Raw genomic sequence first — 6,626 nt, forward strand, 5'->3', positions numbered from 1 at the left:
CCTTCATTTTCATTAAATTCTAAAAAGTTTTTAATTTCTTTCTTTATTTCTTCCTTGACCAGGTTATCATTGAGTAGAGCATTGTTCAATTTCCACGTATATGTGGGCATTCTTCCCTTATTGTTATTGAAGACCAGTTTTAGGCCGTGGTGGTCCGATAGCACGCATGGGATTATTTCTATCTTTCTGTACCTGTTGAGGCCCGTTTTTTGACCAATTATATGGTCAATTTTGGAGAAAGTACCATGAGGAGCTGAGAAGAAGGTATATCCTTTTGCTTTAGGATAGAATGTTCTATAAATATCCGTTAAGTCCATTTGGCTCATGACTTCTCTTAGTCTGTCTACATCTCTGTTTAATTTCTGTTTCCATGATCTGTCCATTGATGAGAGTGGGGTGTTGAAATCTCCCACTATTATTGTGTGAGGTGCAATGTGTGTTTTGAGCTTTAGTAAGGTTTCTTTTACATATGTAGGTGCCCTTGTATTTGGGGCATAGATATTTAGGATTGAGAGTTCATCTTGGTGGATTTTTCCTATGATGAATATGAAGTGTCCTTCCTTATCTTTTTTGATGACTTTTAGTTGAAAATTGATTTTATTTGATATTAGAATGGCTACTCCAGCTTGCTCCTTCTGACCATTTGCTTGGAAAATTGTCTTCCAGCCTTTCACTCTGAGGTAATGTCTGTCTTTGTCTCTGAGGTGTGTTTCCTGTAGGCAGCAGAATGCAGGGTCCTCGTTGCGTATCCAGTTTGTTAATCTATGTCTTTTTATTGGGGAGTTGAGGCCATTGATATTGAGAGATATTAAGGAATAGTGATTATTGCTTCCCGTTATATTCATATTTGGAAGTGAGGTTATGTTTGTGTGCTTTCATTCTCTTTGTTTTGTTGCCAAGATGATTAGTTTCTTGCTTCTTCTAGGGTATAGCTTGCCTCCTTATGTTGGGCTTTACCCTTTATTATCGTTTGTAGTGCTGGACTTGTAGAAAGATATTGTGTAAATTTGGTTTTGTCATGGAATATCTTGGTTTCTCCATCTATGTTAATTGAGAGTTTTGCAGGATACAGTAACCTGGGCTGGCATTTGTGTTCTCTTAGGGTCTGTATGACATCAGTCCAGGATCTTCTGGCCTTCATAGTTTCTGGCGAAAAGTCTGGTGTGATTCTGATAGGTCTGCCTTTATATGTTACTTGACCTTTTTCCCTTACTGCTTTTAATATTCTTTCTTTATTTTGTGCGTTTGGTGTTTTGACAATTATGTGACGGGAGGTGTTTCTTTTCTGGTCCAATCTATTTGGAGTTCTGTAGGCTTCTTGTATGCCTATGGGTATCTCTTTTTTTAGGTTAGGGAAGTTTTCTTCTATGATTTTGTTGAAGATATTTACTGGTCCTTTGAGTTGGGAGTCTTCACTCTCTTCTATACCTATTATCCTTAGGTTTGATCTTCTCATTTAGTCCTGGATTTCCTGTATGTTTTGGACCAGTAGCTTTTTCCGCTTTACATTATCTTTGACAGTTGAGTCAATGATTTCTATGGAATCTTCTGCTCCCGAGATTCTCTCTTCCATCTCTTGTATTTGTTGGTGAAGCTTGTATCTACAGCTTCTTGTCTTTTCTTTTGATTTTCTATGTCCAGGGTTGTTTCCATGTGTTCTTTCTTGATTGCTTCTATTTCCATTTTTAATTCCTTCAACTGTTTGATTGTGTTTTCCTGGAATTCTTTCAGGGATTTTTGTGATTCCTCTCTGTAGGCTTCTACTTGTTCTCTAAGGGAGTTCTTTATGTCTTTCTTGAAGTCCTCCAGCATCATGATCAAATATGATTTTGAAACTAGGTCTTGCTTTTCTGGTGTGTTTGGATATTCCGTGTTTGCTTTGGTGGGAGAATTGGGCTCCGATGATGCCATGTAGTCTTGGTTTCTGTTGCTTGGGTTCCTGCGCTTGCCTCTCGCCATCAGATTATCTCTAGTGTTACTTTGTTCTGCTATTTCTGACAGTGGCTAGACTGTCCTATAACCTGTGTTTCAGGAGTGCTGTAGACCTGTTTTCCTGTTTTCTTTCAGCCAGTTATGGGGACAGAGTGTTCTGCTTTCGGGCATGTAGTTTTTCCTCTCTATAGGTCTTCAGCTGTTCCTGTGGGCCTGTGTCTTGAGTTCACCAGGCAGGTTTCTTGCAGGGGAAAAGTTGGTCCTACCTGTGGTTCCAAGGCTCAAGTTTGCTCGTGGGGTACTGCCTAAGTCCTCTCCGCTGTGGCAGCAACCAGGAAAATCTGTGCCACTCCTTCCGGGAGCCTCCATGCACCAGGGTTTCAGATGACGTTTGGTGTTTTCCTCTGGCGCCTGGATGTGCACAGAGTGCAGTCTCTTCTGGTTTCCCAGGCGTGTCCGCCTCTCTGAAGGTTCAGCTCTCCCTCCCACGGGATTTGGGTGTAGAGAACTGTTTATCCGGTCTGTTTCTTTCAGGTTCCAGCGGTGTCTCAGGCAGGTGTCCTGCCGCTCCTGGGCCCTCCCCCACGGGAGCCCAGAGGCCTTATACAGTTTCCTCTTGGGCCAGGGATGTGGGCAGGGGTGAGCAGTGTTGGTGGTCTCTTCCGCTCTGCAGCCTCAGGAGTGCCCACCTGACCAGGCGGTTGGGTCTCTCTCTCACCGGGTCTGGGAGCAGAGAGCTGCTGCGGGCCGGGATCCGCGGGTGTGGGACTTCCAGTAAACACAGAACGTGCCGGGTCCTAGAGAAATTCTGCTTCCGTGTGTCCCAAGCTCACCAGGCAGCTTTCTTGCAGCAGAAAATTTGGTCTTACCTGTGGTCCCTGTTGTATCTTCATTTTCATTAAATTCTAAGAAGTCTTTAATTTCTTTCTTATGTCTCCAATGACCAAGTTGTCATTGACTTCAACTTCCATGTATATGTCGGCTTTCTGTCCTATTTGTTGTCATTGATCAGCAGCCTTAGTCCGTGGTTTTTTGATATGAGGCATGGGATTATTTCTACCTTCCTGTATCTGTTGAGGCCTGTTTTGTGACCGATTATATGGTCGATTTTGGAGAAGGTACAATGGGATGCTGAGAAGAAGGCATATCCTTTGGTTTTAGGGTGGAGTGTTCTATAAATATATGTTAAATCCATTTGTTTCATAACCTGTTAGTCTTTCTGTGTCTCTGTTTAATTTCTGTTTCCCTGATCTGTCCATTGATGAAAGTGGGGTGTTTAAATATCCTACTATTATTGTTTGTGGTGCAATGCATGATTTTTTTGAGCTTTAGAAAGGTTTCTTATTGTTAAGGGACACAACTGCTATATACTTGACAAATATAGCAATCAACCAGAATAACCGTAGAAAGCATGTGACTGTTGTCCACATGAGGATGAGTTTCTTTCAAAGATCATCATGATTTTTGGTAAGATCTTCCCTGTAATTGGTGGCATGGGTTCCCACAAACATGGTCCAGTTGTCTACAATCTCCTCCTTGGTCAGCATCTCATCCTTGTTTTTATCTGACTCATACACCAGATGCTGGGCCTCAGCCTGTGCATGGTCATAGTCCTGAGGGAGGATCCAATGGTGAATCTCATTCTAATCCAGTTTCCCATCCTTGTTCAGATCTGGGAAATCATTGAACGGCTCCCCAGACAAAACCCAGTCGGTCTCAGGGCAATTGTCCTCGTGAGAAAAAGATGTCCACAATGTACTCATCCTAGTCCACAAAACCATCCCCGTTCTTGTCGATATTCTCCAGCGTTTCCAGAACTACAATCTCCTTCATATGTTCTAAATCCTCTTAGTGAAGAAAAGCAATGAACCCATCCTAAGTAGCTGTCACGTCACCGTCAAGGCCTTAAACCTCCTCTCATCTCGTGGAGGCAACTTTTTAAAGTTGTGATGATCAGAGCTATCTTGGAATTCAGCAAGGTTTCCCAGATAGTAGCCATAGGTAGCCTGCTTGTATTCTTCCCAGGAGATTTTTCATCTATGTCCCTATCATAATCCTTCCAGAGTTTAGCCACATTTTGGTTGATGTATCTTTTCTGTACCTGTTTGATCCAAACTTTCAGGTCCTCAGTAGTAACAAGGCCGCCTTCATCACTGTCAATTGGATTAACAATTTTCCCCAGCCTCTCCTGCTCTCGTCCAGGATTAGCTATCAAAGGTCTTGGAGTCCTCCTTGCCCAGGAAGACCTCATGATCGTACAGGAAGCTGTGCTTTTTCTCTGGTGGCCACTCGCCCTGCTCTGAATCGGGACAAACCATGTGCTCCTTGCTCATCATGCTCTTGGCCATGAACGCCAGGACCAGTGCCAGCAGCAGCCCATGGAGTGTCCCAGGCTGACACCATGCACCACAGTTGTGATCAAAGGGAGGCAGCAGGGAAGTAGGGGCTCAGAGCACCTTATCCCTTCCCCAGAGAGGGCTTTTGTTACATTTCAAACGTTATCCGTTTTCCTGGTTTCCACAAAACCCCTTATAAACCCCCCTCCCCCTTCTACTGTGAGGGTGTTACCACATCCACCCAAACACCCAGGCCTACCTGCCTCCCTGTTCTGCTTTCCCCTACACTGGGGCATCAAGCCTTGACCAGACCAAGGGCTTCTCCTCCCATTTGTCCCAAGAAGGCCATCCTCTTCTACATATGCAGCTGTAGCCATGGGTCTGTCCATGTGTACTCTTTGGATGGTGGTTTCGGTCCTGGGAGCTCTGGCTGTTTCTCAGTGTTGTTCTTATGGGGCTGTAAACCCCTTCAGGTCCCTCAATCCTTTCTCTTACTGCTCTATTGGGGACCCTGCTCTCAGCTGAATAGTTGGCTGCAAGTATCTGCCTCTGTATTTGTCATGCTCTTTACCCCACTCTTTTGAGCAGATCACCACAGAGCAACGAAGATGTATTGTCTTGGCGTGATGATGTACAGACAAATAGATGATTTCTTAATTCTTATGATGGTTCTATAAGAATTCCTAAAATTAGATTAGTAATTTTAACTCCTTTATAATGGGACTGCTATTATGTTTTCTCTGGTAATCAAAATTGCATTGCGAACTCTTCCTTCTTAAAGTGTCATGAGTGAATTGCTTCTGCAATACCAAGGAGGCATCTACAAATTAGAACCCATGCTAAGAGGGTATAAACCAATTAACCAAAGTTCATAAAAAGAGAACTAATGATTTACTATAGATGCAAGGACTAAACATAAATAATTGACTGGATTTGCCTATAGGTAATTTCACTTAATGTTTTCTCATAAAAATTACAGCTTTTAACTCTCCATGAATGTGGAGAGCTAGTGACAGATGGTAACGGTTTATCCTGATGATTACTCTTCATGGATATGTATGTAAACGTTCTCTGTCTTAAACTGATTATCCAACTTATGATTTGAATTCCTGTGCAAAGTTGTGGTGAACTTTTCACCATGTGATGCTGTGTTCAGAGAGATATACAAATGCTGAGGACAAAGAGAGAGAAAGCTTTTTAGACAGAACTCAACAGAACAGAACAGAACTCAAGAAGAACTTAGAAGTAAAGGCATAGCATTGAGAGTAAGGCATTGAGAGTAAGGAAATTATTGTGTCATAAGAGCAAGAGGAAAGGAGATAAGAAGAAGAGAGCAAGAAGAACCTTCTAACTCAAACTTTATGGAGGCAAACTTTTGTCTTTTAGGAAAACTGAAGAACTTAGAAATAAATGTTAAAATCACTGCTCTTCAGCCTTCAACCTGGCTCAGTGGCTAGCCTCTGCTCTTCAGCCTGGTTCACTGGCTAGCCTCTGCTCTTCAGTCAGGCTCACTGGCTAGCCTCTGCTCTTCAGTCAGGCTCACTGGCTAGCCTCTGCTCTTCAGTCAGGCTCACTGGCTAGCCTCTGCTCTTCAGTCAGGCTCACTGGCTAGCCTCTGCTCTTCAGTCAGGCTCACTGGCTAGCCTCTGCTCTTCAGTCAGGCTCACTGGCTAGCCTCTGCTCTTCAGTCAGTCTCACTGGCTAGCCTCTCCTCTTCAGCTTGGCTCACTGGCCTATGGGGCCCTAGCACATCGCTTAACCATCTGCTCATGTCTGCCTGACCACACTGACCACCTGACCGCCCTGACTTCTTAAAGTCATTCTCTAGAAATAGCACAAGAAACCAAAGAGAAACACCACAGCAAACTTTTCCCATTGGCTTTGCTTTAACCTTAAGTGCTTTCATTATTTCTTTAAAGGAGTGAAATATAATTTCGGCTATTCATATGGCCAAGAGAGCTGTGCAGTAGTCATTGCTTTATGGAATTTGGTGCTAAATCAAAAGATTCCTTTATTCTATCACGATGTTATTTGTATGCTGTAAAATGTATGTTTAGAAAACACAACACTAAATTCCTAAAATCTAGATGTTTTAAGACATCAGCTCATGGAGAAACATAACTGCTTACCTATCTAGACTGGGCTTTTTTGCTATACTGCAGGTACAATCAATTTTCCACACTACTTCCATGATTTTCAACAATGATTAAGAGAAAAATAAGTTGAACATAATGGCCAGAAAGGAGGTTCTGTCAAGTTGTCTTATGTGGGACAAGATACCCAGGTATGACTGGTAAACCGAAAACCCCTGTTCCCGAAACTAACAGAACTTACAGAAAATACATACTTTCTTATCAT

General features: G+C 42.8%; 1 pseudogene; it reads right to left on the reverse strand.

Annotated features, from left to right (window-relative positions):
• Positions 1–3,377: 3,377 nt before the first annotated feature.
• On the reverse strand, positions 3,378–4,304 carry LOC134480261 (reticulocalbin-1-like; annotated as a pseudogene).
• Between the last annotated feature and the right edge of the window lie 2,322 nt (positions 4,305–6,626).

This window comes from Rattus norvegicus, chromosome 9, assembly GCF_036323735.1.
Source record: "Rattus norvegicus strain BN/NHsdMcwi chromosome 9, GRCr8, whole genome shotgun sequence".
Taxonomy (NCBI): domain Eukaryota; kingdom Metazoa; phylum Chordata; class Mammalia; order Rodentia; family Muridae; genus Rattus; species Rattus norvegicus.